The 17,083-nt window shown below is 42.6% G+C and overlaps 1 long non-coding RNA gene across 1 annotated transcript in view; it reads left to right on the forward strand.

The window, feature by feature from the left end:
* Positions 1-414: 414 nt before the first annotated feature.
* LOC139757008 (uncharacterized) overlaps positions 415-17,083 on the forward strand; it is a 133,263-nt gene continuing 116,594 nt past the window's right edge. Inside the window, exon 1 of the long non-coding RNA XR_011714483.1 lies at positions 415-821. This is a non-coding gene — a long non-coding RNA (uncharacterized lncRNA). The remainder of the gene's footprint in view (positions 822-17,083) is intronic.

Here is a 17,083-nt window from a genome sequence, read left to right on the forward strand (position 1 = left end):
TACTTTTTATTCACGTACCCGTATGATAGGAGTAATATAATCACATGAAACGTATTTGCATGAAGTTTGAACACTTGATACTCATAGACATGCATTTACAAAAGTTACAAGTCTTATGCACATATCTACAATAAGTGGGCAAAATTGAATAAATCCTTATTACTCTTTAGAAGCAGTAGTTACTCCTTCACTACTTTTTCTGATCCATCTCCCAGTAGTTCGTTTAGTGCACTCTAAACCGTTCTCTATATGTTTTCTTTTACAAGTTACTAGACCCCCTGGCAAGATGGCGCCAGATGCAACTTCTGGCAATTGTTTCTATATACTGGTAATCTTGGGTAGTTACACTTCTTAGATAAATCAGGTTCTTTGCTCGAACCGTCAAGGCGTCCGGCTTCACTAGTTAACGCAGGACACCGGTGCTGTCTGGAGGTAGCCAGTGTTTCTGTGTTAATATAACTGTCTCGCTCCCGTTTTCCGGCCGTGTCACCTCAGTAGTATGTTGCAGAACTCGTGTACTCACCAGCGAACATAAGAACGATAGATAGTGTACCGGAAGCATCAACATTTATCATCATGTAGCGTACAACGACTCAAAAACGGTAAACATTCAGTCGTTGACGCCATGGACAAATGCGAGTGTTCGTACCGCCACGAAGCGGGAGGAGGTCAGAGTTCATCGTGCTCTCCTTCTGTGTGTGGATATCATACTGAGGATGATGGATGAGTGGGAAGAGGTGAGCAATTACTTGAAGGAACTACATACGTGTTTGACGCCAGCGGTGAACCACAGGATGAGGGCCTCGAGACCCAGAGCATAAGTGAGTAAAGTTCTTTCCACATTATCCTCATATTTCTTTATACTTTGATTCTAATTTTGTATACATTACATAGAAGCTATACATTTTTGTATATTTATGTTCCTATGCACTTTGTTCGTATATGTATTTGTATATGTATATATCGTATGTGTGTGTAGTTTTTTTCACATCATGACCGCACATATATACTTAGCTCTTCCATAATGTTTATTCAACGGATGTTCTAAGTGAGTTTTGTTAGGGAACATTTCGTGTAGAAAAAATGTATTTTCACATGATGGTCTTTGCCGGCGCGAAGGTTACAAGCGCAGGTCAACCCGCAGACCAAAGTTATGCTTCGCTCAGAGCCACACACATTTTGAATCCGAACCATCTGAGGTTCGAACATCAAAGCAGTGGATGAATGTGCCGTTTTGAAGCAACAAATGTCGTACTGGAGTGTTTTTATGGAGACTTTGGGAGGGAGAAGGGACGGGGGGAGGTGAAACGAGAGGAAGGTGGTTTTAAGGAGGGAGGGAAAATGACGTAACGAAATCACCCTATACTGACAATGTTCATACTGTGATGGCGATCGTTAATAGTATTACAGATAGAGTTCATTAATGATAATCTGTAATTATAACCTAATATGCATACTTAGAGAATACAACAGCAACAGTGTTAGTTAATGATACGTATAATGATCGTAATTACCAGACGTTGTGTTGCTGCCACACCTGTTGTTACGTTTTGGTTTGTTAAGTTTCTAGATTAACTAATCGGTTATAACGTATCTTCATGTGATATCTTATGCTTCTTGAATAACCAGTCGAGCCTGGGACCAAACCCGTTATACTGAGCAATGTTTCTTGTCATACAAAACAATGCGTCTTTTATTGTCCTACTGAATATTTCTTTTATTGTCATGAAATAAAGTTAAGGGTTTGTACCACACGGTACGTTAACTGATACTCTATCTCTCGTATATGAGGAATCAGATCACAGACTCGTGTATATTGACGTATAAAAAAGTCAGAGTCGACAGGAACAGAAGGACGAATAATGAATTGCTGGTTAGGTTTCGAACACTATGCTTAATGCATGGTGAGTAGGGTTGGATAAAGGGGAGTCATAGCATTTACACATATTGCTACCGGCTTATATATTGCTACCTGCTTTTATATTGCTACCTGCTTTTAATCAATTATTGCACAGAGAATAACATAACATAGAATCAACACTATTGTTGGACTACATTAGGATGAATTTACCCCCTAGTTTTGAAATGGATATCGACTCATTCATCCTATCAATGTTGATTTAAAACAACACTACGCATGTTCCGATAGATGAGTACAAACCTATGTAATTTACATATGATATACATCTACGTTTTTATATCAGCTAAGTTTATATCGCGTGAAAACCGTAATATTAATCTTATGGTAATGACGTAATCATGGAACTTGACTTTCAATACATGGTTCAGCCTCCTTGAGCGTCAGCCACCTCGCTGGTTCTCCTGTGTAGGGATTCCACGAAGTTGAGGCAGATGTTTGAAAGCCACCTCGCTGATGCCTACACCTCCCTCCCGGACCTTTAGTTCGAAGGCATCTAACATTGTCACCTGCAGCCACACACACACACACACGCGACATATGATGACCCATAAACTGACAGTCGAGGTCATATCACAACCTTTAAAAAGATCAGTCGAGGACTTCCGCTTCCTGGTGCTGGGTGAAGCAGTCCTTCACCACATCGCTCGTGTGGATGAGAGTCCAACATTCCACAGGGGTTATGAGTATGGATGAGGTAATCTCATTGTACGCACTGACGGCAAAAACATCTGCAGGCCAATAACGTAATCTTGGCTTTCAGACCACTAACGTGATCTTGGCTTTCAGACCACTAACGTGATCTTGGCCTGCAGACCACTAACGTGATCTTGGCCTGCAGACCACTAACGTGATCTTGGCCTGCAGACCACTAACGTGATCTTGGCCTGCAGACCACTAGCGTGATCTTGGCCTGCAGACCACTAGCGTGATCTTGGCCTGCAGACCACTAGCGTGATCTTGGCCTGCAGACCACTAGCGTGATCTTGGCCTGCAGACCACTAGCGTGATCTTGGCCTGCAGACCACTAGCGTGATCTTGGCCTGCAGACCACTAGCGTGATCTTGGCCTGCAGACCACTAGCGTGATCTTGGCCTGCAGACCACTAGCGTAATCTTGGCCTGCAGACCACTAGCGTAATCTTGGCCTGTAAGCCTTCCATCTATTTGCACCAGCTCCCCAGGACCAAACTCCCACGTCTAGCCTACACATAAGCGCCGACCGTACTACTAGCTTTCTCTAGGATGAGTTTAGCATCACAGCGAGTGTGGACTGCTCTCCAGCACATTCTTGCCCCCTGATCCAGCTGATGAGACGCGATTCTCATCCGTAAACATACTGGTCTTCCAGAAACTTGGGTCTGCTGGAAGGTAGAGCAAAACCAAGTCTAGAATCCCGTGGTGCTTAAGATAGTTGTCCTTTTTCTTTTACCGTCACGTAACAATGGAGGTCGTTTTCACGGTCTTGTGGTTCGCGGGTGGCGGGGAAGTTGGAAATCCCAAGTGACCTGAACTGCAAAACAGCTTTGGTTGCTCCCGTATGGAGGAGGCCGGTATACAAGTGACCTCTTCTCCCATACTCTCACACGACGAGGTATATACAGGTTTAAGAGGGATTTCCTCTCTTGCTGCTGTTGCTTCCGTGTGTGTTGACGTGTCCCCAGGTAGCAATGACGTCGTCTACGTCTTAATGCCTCGCTCCTAAGGCCAAATGATTGGAAAGTCCTACAGTGATTGATGTAGTGCCATCAGGGGTGATGGGAAATTCGTAGCGTAGAAGCTAATGTAAATGCGTATATCAATGAAGTATCACATATATATACTCGTATGTGAAGATGTCTTGTATACTCGACAACTGTCGATTAGTTTGAGGCTTCTCATGTGAGCCTCATTAACTCTCACCTCTTCACTCATAAACTCACACACACTATCTTTATCATCTTAATATTCTTACTAGGTCACATCTGCAGCTTCAGCTTTCTTGTGCGTCATCTCCCTCGCATTTTAAACACACACACACACACACACACACACACACACACAAGTACCACACGGATCGAAACCTTATGTCTTGTTTAGCGTTCATTCAATTCTCACATATGTATTGATAACTGACACTGCGCATTAAAACACATGAATGCAACAGCTTAATCACGCCAGCTTTGGTTAGGTACAGAGAACTACATAAAAGATAAGCAGATAACGTTCATGATCAACAACGCATTACAAATTGCTTTGATCATCGGCTGTATTGGGTAAGAAGTGGAAATGACGAAAACTATGATGTGGGGATTTGGATATGTGGACTTTACCACAGGTCTGTAGGCCGGGTCGCACCTTACTACCTCACCTTCCTACCTGTTGGTGACGCTCTCCTCCAACAATGAGTCACGGAACAATGGGTAACTACCACACGGCATTTCTGCACAAACGACCTTAAACCTAATTACGGCATTATAAGTTATTTGTTGTGGATTTAAGATGATCATTATCCTTATCATTGTAAACTATCGACATCACATTCTTAATGTTATCAGTATATGGAGATATCGTGACGTCATTGCCATACCCCCTCCTCAACCTCACCTCACACACCCGGCCACCTACCCAACCCTCCCTTCGCAAAAGCATCGGGTGGTTCACGAAGGTTCGTCCATCTGCTGCTTCGTTGCTCGAACCTCAGGTGTTTTGAAGTCACACTGTGGCGCGTAGCGGGAGAGAACTTAGAACTGCGGATGTACGTACGATACAATAAAGGCTCTTGCCACTTTTTGAATGAAACAATACCATATCAAGGACGAAGGATTCTTATCTGATATACAGATAAGAAAAAGACATCCCGTCAGGTCACCTGTCATAGGGGAAGAAGGTTTGAAGTAGTGACCTTAAATTTAAGGAGTGTGGTTAGCGTTTAGCGGTCACAAGAATGGGAATCAGTAACCCAGTAGTTTCAGGTCGTTATGCAAAGTGGTTCAGTTTTACACAGTGTACTTAGTGTCGTTGGATCGCTTTATCTCTCTCAGAAATTTTGATTTTTTTTTGTGTTCTACTTTCGTCTTCGGCTTGGTGGCCGGTCAGCAGTGGTCTGTGTGTGTGTAACTGAATCTCTGGTCTATAGTTCGTCGTTACTCCCACTAGGCCTCTGGTCTGTAGGTTCTGCCAGAAGTGATGGATCCTGAAGGAGAAGCATTAGTCCATAGAAGAAACGCCCTTTGACTATTCCAGTGATACCAGGTTGTCTTATCTGTCAGGGGGTTAGTACCAGGGGCGTTCAGGTACCATGTACTAGGGGCGTTCAGGTACCATGTACCAGGGGCGTTCAGGTACCATGTACTAGGTTGTCTGATATGTCGGGGGTAACGCATTAGGTGCTCAACATAATCTTACTTCCCCGACTCAGGTAAAATGACATTTTGAAACAGTGTGGAGAGGAGCAAAGCCTCTAGGACATAAGCTTTTGTTACCATTAAGACGAAAAAAATAACATTTTTCATGTTTTAAATCATGAGGACAAGCTGTTTCCCATGCTCCGAGGGTTGTCTCGTTTAAAAGAAATTAAAAAGATAAAATGTTTATCAAAATACAGTAAAAGATTTAAAGAGGGAAATATAGCATATGTCTTTTCTTATTCAGGATGCATTTATACTTGCTGGATTTTCAATCAATTTGTGTTGTTCATTGAATTTTCTTGTTCGTATAGACAAAACTCGTCAGATTCGTCTCCAGATTCATTATAATATCTTTGGTTATCGTCAACTTCAAAAAGATGTCTCCAGATGAACATCAAAATTTCTAGTTCCAACAATAAAGTCACGAAAATGGAAACACACTTGACAGATGGTAGCATTATCATTATCCGGGTCACTGTAGCTGGGTCTGGGGTTGCAGCTGCATCATATTTTCTTTTGGTTGGGAAAATTAGCGGAAACCTTTGAAGTTTAGCCTTACAATCTTCTTGCTGAAATTAGATACTGGTATCTAAATATGCAAGAGATGACAAGCACTGCTGCGTTCAGCTGTTGTAGAAATCTGATTTAGAAACACTTACGAGAGTTGGCAATCGCTCTTCGTGCACTTTAACTCGTCCTGCCATGTTATGGTGTTCACCATCAAAGTGGCTTTGTTTGAGCGTGAAGAACTGGTGTTCTAGGTGAGGAGGTCTGGTCTAATCACTTGGATCTACACGCGCACGGAAGGATAGCATAAAAAATGGATATAATAGCACATACACGCCAACAAGAGGAGTTATGTAACAGTGGTTCTCGGATTAGAAGCAACGAGAAGAAATCTAGGGTGACGTAAATATTTTTGGGGGGTTGCAGTGTGGAGGAGAACAACGTCTCTTTCTCGCACACAAACCCGCATCGCTGTGGGGCGGACTGATGTCGTGTGTTTGGTCAGGTATGACCGCTGTTATGCGCTCAGAGGCCTGAAGGCCAACGTAATCTTTTGAACAAGTTAGGCGGTGGCGATCTTTTAAATATTCGAGCATAAAGTCATGATCTCTTGAATATTCATAAGCATCAAGTCATATCACTGTTCTATAGGGTATTCCCGACACGACCATATAAAGTGTAACAGTATCGTACACTACGCTGGTACACAGACTGAGATAATGTTGAGACTTTGGTTGGATATGACACGTTAGGGGCATCAGGTCAACTTCATCAGTTCCGACATGACAATTTAGCGTCGTAGTCAGGTCATTTATAACAGGTGTGGTGTTGGATCCCCTGTGATTCGAGATTAACGATTGGATTTACGTTTATGCCAGATACAAGATTATAAGATCAAAGACAATCAAACTCTATGTGAAAAAGTCTTCTTATCATTCAATCTGCGGTTTTTATTATGACAGAGTTGATGGAGGAAGGAAGATATTCCCGCTCGAGTATGACTCTGCGGCGAGGGAAGGTTGTGATTCGCTGGTGTGTTATATAGAAAGTGAATTAAGATCACTGCCTCCTCCCTACCTCCCTTGGTCTCCGGTGAGACAGCCAGTCACAACATAGTCACAATTCAAGTTCTTAAACCCTATTGGTATCATTTCCACATACGATTAGATCTTTATACGTTCAAGCTGCCTATATGGATATCTTCTAGTAGCTTTTGCACTCGGTCTTTGTCTCATTTGTGTCCAAACGGAAAAATAGAACGAAGGTTCTTCAGAGTAGACTTTACCATGCACATTAGCGAATGAAACAGGAAAGAATACAAAGTGCGAGCATTAGTTTATGTTTTAGAGCAACAGCTGAATGTAGCCAAGGTAGTCGTGTTGTTCATGATGTTGGACTGTATGTTATTTCATTAAGGTAACACACGATCTTCAACAATCTACCCGTGTCAATGCATGTGTCTTCCTGCCTTCAGAAATCTATTTTGTCAAAAATGATGCACAGTGGCCACGCTGCTGCCATCATGAACTGTTAACTCACTGTTCACCGAAGTGTGGTTGTTCTACACGCTGGAAAGCAGCATTTTGTGAATAATATACAAATTTCTTTCTAAATCCTGCTCATCGTGGGACATGGTATCCTTGATTATTGCTCCTTTTACAAAGTACGAGGGATTTTCATGAAATCATGCTTCGTGCACCTGACACAGAGAATCGCTAGTGTCTATCTATCTGGCCATCGGAAACAAGCCAGAAAAGATCATTTTGTGTCAGCTGGACAGCGTTGTGAAGCGATTGGTAGATAAGAAGTCATTTCCAGTATTGTCGACTGTTCCATTTTGTAGCAAAAATGTCATTAACTTGCGTAGAAAAAATAGATAAAATTGAAAATGTTCAAAAAGCCTCTAACGCTGTTGTCATCCATCGCTAACTTCACCTCTCCCATCATAACTGCCTCACTTCATCTCCTCTCATCGTGTATAACTCAACTTCATCCTGCCCACCTCATAGCTGCAAGGTAACACTCGTCTGAGCCTCGTCCCATCCTCAACTCACATCATCCGCTCCCACGCCCGCCCTTCAACAAAACTCTGCCTCTTTGCTTTCGCTTCCTGGTCAGGATACAACAGTTGTAGGCTTTAGCTGAGCGATGAGGTACTTCCCCCTCTGTTGCCACCGGATTAGTGGTATATCGCATGAGAGTTGTACCTGTAAAGGATCGTTTTGTTGGCAACATTTGATGTCCAACTTGGGGAAAATATGTTTTTGTGTGGCTTGACCCCATGCAAGCATTCGTCCACTACAAATAACGAGCATAAAGTCAGGAATTTTTCCATACTGTGTTGTGTTACCTTCAATGGTGTATTGGGCATATTAGGTTTGTTTTTTATACTTGTTTACTGTTTCCCGCGTTAGCGAGGTAGCGGAAGGAACAGACAAAGAATTGGCCTCATTTACTCTCGTCCATTCTCTAGCTGTCATGAGTTATGCACCGAATCCACGGCCCCCTTATCCACAGCCATGCCTCGCAGATCTTAATGTTCACCGGCTGCATCATTTTACCTAGTTCAGTCCATTGATAACACGTCGCCCCCTGTATATCACATTAATCCAATTCACTCTACCCTGTGCACGCCTTTCACCCTCTGCATGTTCAAGCCCTGAGCACTTAGTGTTATTTCTACCAAAAGAGAAAACCCATAGTTAGGCTAATGATATGATCTGCAGTCGTTGTTAGAACCCTTTCTGTCATATAGGTGAAAATAACTGAAGAAAAAACTGCAAAGATTTCTGTAGATTCCAACCACTGACTTCTGAACTTAAGTTTGAATAGATGTAGAGGAAGGAAAGAAGGAGAGGGTATCTGTTATTTTATTCGTCAAGTTATTAAGTCTGAGCTCTACGGGTGTTTCAACTATTCTCTCACTCGCTTGTTATACCAAAATCAAAATCTATTGTTCCCTCTGATCGAGTTCTGAAAAGTTTGTGATTCATTTTTGGGCTGTCTTTAAAAGATTCATTTAAGCTTTACCTTGTAAGATATTAGCTTTAATCTTCCTCTCATAATGTCCAGCAATATGGACCATTCACTTCCACAAGTATAGTACCAAGACATCTAGAAAGAGGCGTACCCACATGGCGTCCTTGCTGGCACTTTAATCGTAGATCATATGTCATACTAATATTACTCAGTTAATCGTTTTTAGCTTTATAGCCATTTCAACCAAGCACCCGAGTTAAACATCAGACAGAATGTGATATTATATAAGCTTTCATATTACGGACACAGCTGCACTGTTTCCTCCGTTGAATGAAAATTATTCATTACTGGGAACATTTTAAAAGCATTCACAGTCTCGGCTTACATCCCGTGCATACACTAGAGAGAGAGAGAGAGAGAGAGAGAGAGAGAGAGAGAGAGAGAGAGAGAGAGAGAGAGAGAGTGGAAGCGTGAGTGAGGGGTGAGGGGACTGGCCTGGAGAGGGAGGGGCTGTTAGGAAGCGGGTCCCACTGTACAGCCCGGGAACTACTGTATCTCGACACACACACACACACAACCCTCCTTGGCGTAGAAATTAGCGTTACTGACCATGATTCAGTAGTCCTGGGCGCGGCAGTCGGCTTGCACCTAACCCAGGTGTTCCTGTTCTTCATGGGGCTGCTCGATAAATGGGTACCTGGCTTAATTAAGCTAGGGATGCATGTGTGCGCATCACACACACAAAAACAAAAATTATACATGTATACAAAGTTAAGATATTGAGCAACATGAGTGCAAACATAACACGTAAATAGTAATCACAAATTGTTTTCGCACACATCGGGAGCCGGTAGGTGGCGCTGAACCAATCTCTCTCACTAGTGTGGTCTGTCAGGTTATGAGAAAGATAATGAGAAAGCAAATGGATGATTGCATGAACAAGAGTAGTCACCTGAGAGATAACACGGTTTCAGGGAAAGAGTCATGCGCCACGAACCTTTCAGATATCCACGAAAGAGTGAGCTCTAGACAAAAGAGAAAGGCTGGGTAGACAGTGTGTATCTGGACAATCAAAAAACATTGAAATCTGCCACATAAAATGGTGATAAAGTAACTGAATTTTGAGGCGGGAATAAGAGAGATGTTTCCTCAGTAGATAGAATGTCATCTTAGTGGTTGATGTTTCCTTAATAGATAAGATATCATCGTAGTGGTTGGAGAAGACGACTCAAGTCGGTAAAGCCATCTAGAGATGAGTTATAGTCAGCAATGGCGTGCCACAGGGGGGTCTGTTCTGGAACCATTGTTTTTCTTGATGTATCCGAATGACTTGCTGAAAGGACTGTACTCCTCGCTGAATATGTCTGCGAATAATGCCAAGGTCGTGAGGGAAGTAGAGAGCAAAGGGGATTGCATCAATCTCCAAGGGAACGGAGACAATCTCCAAAACCGGTCCGGTATCTGGTTGATGAAATTCGACCTCAGTAAATGTAGAATAACGAGGATCAACCACAGCGAAAGAAGGCTTTGATATGAATACAGATATTATCTATTTGTAAGAATGTCTTTGGGGGGTAGACATCGTCCCGAGGGTACCACATCCACCTTACGAGATTAGTAAAGGACTCGATTCGTCTGCAAGTAAATATTAGAACACTCTGTTATAAAGACAACGGAATATTCAGAAAGTTGCTCACATCTTACAGTAGATAGAAGCTAGAATACGCTTCTCAAATTTGGTCATGGCTCTTGAGCAGAAAGAGCAAATAGAGAAGTTCCAGAGGAGGTAAACAAAGATGGTTCCAGAATTAAGTGGACTAGGCTATACGAAAAGAATATAGGCCTTAGTTTTGTTAATCGTGGATGAGAAAAGAACAAGGGTTGACCTCATTCGAGTTTATCAGCCATCTTGATGTACAGAGTAATCAGTTTTTTGAAATATGAAAGGATAGTTCGAGTAGAGGGCGTAACGCAAGATTATCAGAGAAGAATCTTATTTAGGAAAGATGTACAGAAACATCCTTTCATAACATAAGAATAATGGATAGACGGAATTATGGATAGACGGAATGAACTAGATCCAGAGATAATACAAAAAATGCAAGAGATGTGGCCGTTCGAGTGTGAAATACCCTCCTCCTCAGGAGACACTTGTCCCCTGGCACACATCAGACTCGTCTTCCAGGGCAAAATGTCATCCAGGAGGACTTTACGGACGTCCCTGTGCCAAGGAGATGCACCGTTCCTCCCCATTCAGCTATAAACTCGTGATTTGGTTGAGCTAATCACGTTTATGCTATTCAATCAAAATCTTGGTCACTTTGAGTTAAGTATTGATGATCACTGTTATGTTCATTGATCCTCGTCGAGCTGATGGTAGCTTTAATGGTCATATATCGTTAGTATGGATGGCATAGTTACTGAAAACGTCAGTCTCAAAAGACACCATAGGTGAAGGCAGAGAAACCTGTGGTTGTCATGTATGCTACACCTAGTTGTTATTTTTTGGCTTCTTGATGGATGTATTTACTCTCATAAAGGCCAGACATGTTGAATTTGTGGCTCTCTCTCTCCAAAGGCATCGGCAAAAATATATAAGAATTCTGTTAACTTTAACTTAAGCCTTCCAAAGTAAAAACCAGTTATATGTCGTTCACTGTGACGCTATTAAGGTCTCTCAGTATTAAGGGTTCAGTATTTTCTCATGTCTCCATCACACTGCTGAGGATCAGGGAGAAGGATGTGCTACGTATTGACCAACTGATGCTTTTTAGCCAGTCACCAAGTCTGGTATTAAGCTACTGGTGTTTACATCTGTTATCAAACCTTCCTCAACAAGATTAATACTTTTTTCTCTTTCTGTTATTACCATTCCAGTCTACCTCATTTTTTTCTTCCCTCTCACTCCTTCTTCATTACCATTGTTCTCCAGCGGTGTTATTACACCTCTCTGTTGTTTACGATCTGCGGGGTTAATGCATTTAGTGTGATTTTACGCTGACAGAGAGACCTAGATATCCAGTTGTTGCCGACACAACGAACCTCTCCCGGGTCCAGCACTACTGCTGCAGCTGATGCTAATGCTGTTACTGCAGCTGCTGCTGCTGTTGCTTTCATCAGCATTTTATTGTTTTAGTGAAAGTTAAAGGGATGAATATCTGATCCGCGAGAAATCTGGTGGAAAAGATTTTGAGTTAATGAACGTGAGGGGTTTCTTTTACTCAACGTGTACTCAGAGCTGAGGCGAGAAGCTGGGAGTTGAGAAAGTACGAAAAATATTATTATTTATAGAGATTATTTCTGCCGTGAGTCTGTCCGCTCCATCCAGATTTTAATGTGCTTATAACACAGAGTACATGCAAGCTCACAATTTAATTACACTGTCCTGTTCTCGACATCTGGAACTCTATTTTCAACAATATTCAGGAATGACAGTTTCCAAACCTCACTACTGGGTTTCAGCAGCAAATACACACACACACACACACACACACACGCATACGCCCCAAGCTAAGCCAGGTACCCCCATTGACCGACCAGCCCCGAGGGGAAGATAAACACCTGAATTGGGTGTGGGCCGACTGCCACGCCCACGATTCGAACCTGAGTGGGTCCGATCGCGTGGCCCGTAACGGCTCATCTTATGGTTCAGCAACGCCAACCACTGCGCAGACCACAGAGGTTGTACCCGCATTTCAGCGGCTGAAACAAAGGCCACCACCCACGAATGCCTCAGTTTGAGTTTCTTTTACGTGAAACTTAGAAAGAGCCTGACTGAGCAGCTGCTGGCAGAATGAAGTTTATTTGCCGAGTTTGCGAGGGTACGTGTGATGTGGTCAGAAAATTGCAAGGAACTCTAGCGCAGTTTCGACAAGTTTTGTTTTATCTGTTCGTAAGGCTGACGTCACGTGCTTGTTACATTCTTTCTAGGTCACCAACAGCTTCGTAATATGTTACAACTCTGGCTCCCTACATTAGCCTAGACACTAACCCGTAATGTTCAATGTTTATTTGTGTGATCTATCGAAAAGTGTTGCATTTATACAGGAAGCCTAGATGAGAGAGAGAGAGAGAGAGAGAGAGAGAGAGAGAGAGAGAGAGAGAGAGAGAGAGAGAGAGAGGGGGGGGAGTGTGCCACTAATGCCCAGGGATTGTATTCTATACACAATGGAAGGTTGTTCAAAAATGAATTGTGTTTGGGTGATGTGTGATGAGCATATGTGTTGATGCGCTGCCCATTAATCCAGGTGTTGTTGTGGCGCTAAACATTAAGTTCGACGTGTGTTACACGTGGACTGTACCTTTGTGTTGGTAACAGTGAGGTTCAGACTTAAAAAAAAAAAGAAAATTAAGAAATCAAGAAAAATGGTCATGAAGATTTCTAAGTGCCACTTTTGGTTCGTGTTATGTGCATCGGCATTGTATTCCACTCTTCGGCAAGAACCTATAAACAGAACGTATAACAACTCGGCAACAAGCACATTTGTAAAGGTAGAACGTTGGGTTTTTACAGTTTTATGTAGAATCTGAGCCGTTATACCGACGAAGACGAATAAACTATGAACTAAAGGAGCTTATTTCAACTTCATTGAGGAGAGGAGGTAACGGATCCTCATATTTTGTTCATGTTCTAAGCACATTTGCCTCATTAACAACACCCTCCTTGTGATAACAGAAATCTCTTTCTGGAACGAGGGTTTCAAGAAGCGATTTTAGTTGTACGTATACAACCATGAGTCTTGTCAACTGCATCAGTGCTTGTTATGTGATGTCACTACCCTCAGACACACACCAGGTTGTTCAGTTGTTAAGGTCTGACACAGAGTTTTTCAATACATCTTACTGCTGTTGGGTTTGCTTCCCTGGGGCTTTGAAATATTGGAAGAAACCCCCTTTTTATAGCACTGGGTCTAATTAGACTCACGTTTACATCTGTAACAGTCAATATTTGAGGAGAAATCCACGTTAATTGGCTGCTGGTATTTTCTTCGAATCATTTAAAAACGAATCATTGAAAACGATCCACTTTGAGACTCAAGTCTTATTCTACTCTCAGTACAGAGTCCGACAGTTAGGAATTAGGGCAATTAACAAGTGGAAATTATGAAGATCTTTTAACTCTCCACAATTATCTAAGTTCCGTTGTTGTCTGAGACGTTGCGACAAAGATGTTCACACCACAATCCCACCTCAACATGTTCGGGAATCAGTTCTGTGCAGCACCACTAGATCCTCTCTCATCCAAATCACTCTATATAACTACGTACTCACCCTTAGGTGAAGATGAGCAAGTCTACCCCTGCCTCACTCGGAGGCATCCTCTACACACAGACACCCCCAACAGTTAAGACAATGACAAAACCCAAGAACACTGAAATGCTCCAAGAAGCACCAGAAAACCGCCCTTCCAACTTGGTCTTAAACTTCGCTACGCCAGACATATGTATACGTCCATCTGAAACTGAACTCCCCCAGACATGCACGAGTCACACATTCCCGTCTTCTCGAGACACATCACCTGTTCCTATAACATTGCAAATACCGAGTCAGTATATCCTAAGATATAGCTTTCCCACCATGGGGCTTCTACAGTATAGAAGCTGCGCTTCAATCAGAAGCAGAGAAATGATGGACTCCTCTGGGGTGAGAAGTTCCTTAAGGAGGATATACATTTTCGTAGGTGCTTTTCACCCGCTACGGTACAACATCCCTGACACACACACACACACACACACACACACACACACACACTCACGCATACACACAAAAAGAATTTACGAGTAAATCTAGCAAAGAATGCCTTCACACCCTTGTCAAAAAACATAGACACAGTTTACATACATATGCACAACACACGCGGTAAAAGCACAACAAAGTGTGTGAGGCAGTGAAGCTAAAGCCATGACATAGAAACAATTAGTTAAGCGAGAAACAGTAAAGTTAACGACCCCTGGAATCTACAGAACATTCATCACCTTCAGCGAATAGCATTACAGCATTACATCACATACGTATACACACAATACGAAAGGCCTTAATACGAAAGTCCTGAAACAAACACAAAAAAAATGCAATAAACCTGAAAAGCAAAAATGTAACAGACCTTACAGAGTAACTCGCTGCAGTTTCGACAAAACTAGAACACACAGCAGTCGGGAAAGCTATAAAAATCCTCTCTGAAAAAGAGAACATAACTTCAAAGTGAAGAAATTTTAGACTGACGAGAACAGCATCGCTTTAGGGAGAGAATTGTGGCACCAGATGGGAAAAAGGAGACTCCATTCCAACCAAGATACCACCGCCTTGGCTAACGAGAAATCAGCCACCATTATATAGCAATATAATGATACCAACGCCTGCAGTGTAACGATGATAAACGAGTTTAAACGACCCTTGCGGCTCTTCCAGGCTCCACGTCAACCCCCCCTTTGTTAGACTAAGAGATAGCAACTATGAGAAACAGATGTGCCACAAAACTACCAAAGTATGACGTAGCAGCTACGATAGATAAGAATGCCAGATAAACGATAAAGACAAAACTATGTAACTCTTTTACAGAAGATATCAAAGCCATGATAAACAAAGCACTCTGGCGCGAATATGGAAAAAAAAAGAAAAACGTCAGAACCTCAGTGAAAAACGCCAGAGCGAACTGATAAATGTTAAAATGAAAATCAACAGAACCTCAGAGAACTATAGTCCACATAAGCAAGGTCGCCACTGGCTGGTTGCATGGTGAAAGCACTGACGTTGACTGGAAATACACCACCCGGTCTGGCAAACAGAATGGGAACAATTCCCCCTCACGAGCAATAGTCCATAGTTGCGAAAATTGCTGGAAAACCAGAGCCTTGACGAACAGAGAAAATATGGCCTGAATAGACACACCAATAGTAGCCATAACAACAACAACAGCAACAAATCAAAGCTGCCAAACACCTGATTGAAAAAAAGAATATCGCGAGCTTGACCAACACACACTAAGGATCTAACACACACTACCACAAACTCTGACGAACACAGACTCGCGTAGAGTCTAGCCTGACGCGAGCATTGGACTGCAGCTGTAGCAAGCACAGAGGAACCCTACAACCCAGACGAACAAAATTGTAAGAAAGACGCAGGAAGAGGAACTCCCCCCTCCCTAGTGTGTGTCTCCCGGCAGCCCATGATGTGGCTTACTTTGAACCAGAGTCTGGACTCAAGCAACACTCATACCGGTGATACACTGAACAGGTTAACAGAGCAAGGAAACCGAGGGACGAAAACTCAAAAGCCTCAATATATATATATATATATATATATATATATATATATATATATATATATATATGATTTTCAGATGTCCTGCAATCAAGCATTCGGATATCAGCGATTCCACACGATATTGTGAGAGGATCAAAGTTCTATGAATGGAAAGTACTGAAGTACTAATAACCAGAACTAAATTCAAGATGAAAATATCTGGTAAGATATGAGAATACTACTAAAGAATCGTCAAAGCTAAAATGCATGATGACATCTCGATCTTGAAATGCCTAGGAAAGAAAAATATCAAAACTGTTCGTGCAACGAGTTCCCCCAACTTACAAGATACAAATGTCAGTTGCAGGGAACAGTGCACTGCAAAAAGTTTCCCTGGCAGACACAGCTGTTGGGGTAAGTGCTGCCGGGAAGTTAAATACGGGACATAACTTTAGCAGCAACGGAGAGGGACATTTGCGACCAGAGTGGTAAAGATGACCTGGCCACATTAAGGCCCACTGCTGCGCCGCCAACGGCAAATGTTAGAACTGCGGAGACAGAAACATGAAAACAACTTAGCCCACCGGGTTGGTCCATGGATGGCCCTGGGTGATGCGCGTCTTGCAATGATCCGGTCACACGTGTAACAGAGACTAGCCACGTAGAGAGCACTATCTAACTGGGAGATTAACCCGTCGACCGAAGTTACAGGCAGCGTAGGAGGTTCCTAGTATAGCACTATATTAATGAATGATGAAGTTTGTGTCTACAAAGTCGTAATTATCTTATCGTTTCATTTGGCTTAGGGTCGAACTGGTCTTACGCAACAATAGTGTAATATTGGGTTCTAAATTTTCCCTGAACGACCCTTTTTAAACGCCCCCTCTCTCCCCCTGCAGCTGACTCCCTTCCCACACCTTCAGGCAAATCCGAACTAATTTCTTCGCCCCCTACCAGCGGTCAGCTCACCTATGGCCATTAGTCGTCTCAACACTCCCGGAAACATGTACACATACCTCCATATCTTCCGCCTCGTCTCCTCCACT

The sequence above is a fragment of the Panulirus ornatus genome, chromosome 24, assembly GCF_036320965.1.
Source record: "Panulirus ornatus isolate Po-2019 chromosome 24, ASM3632096v1, whole genome shotgun sequence".
Taxonomy (NCBI): Eukaryota; Metazoa; Arthropoda; class Malacostraca; order Decapoda; family Palinuridae; genus Panulirus; species Panulirus ornatus.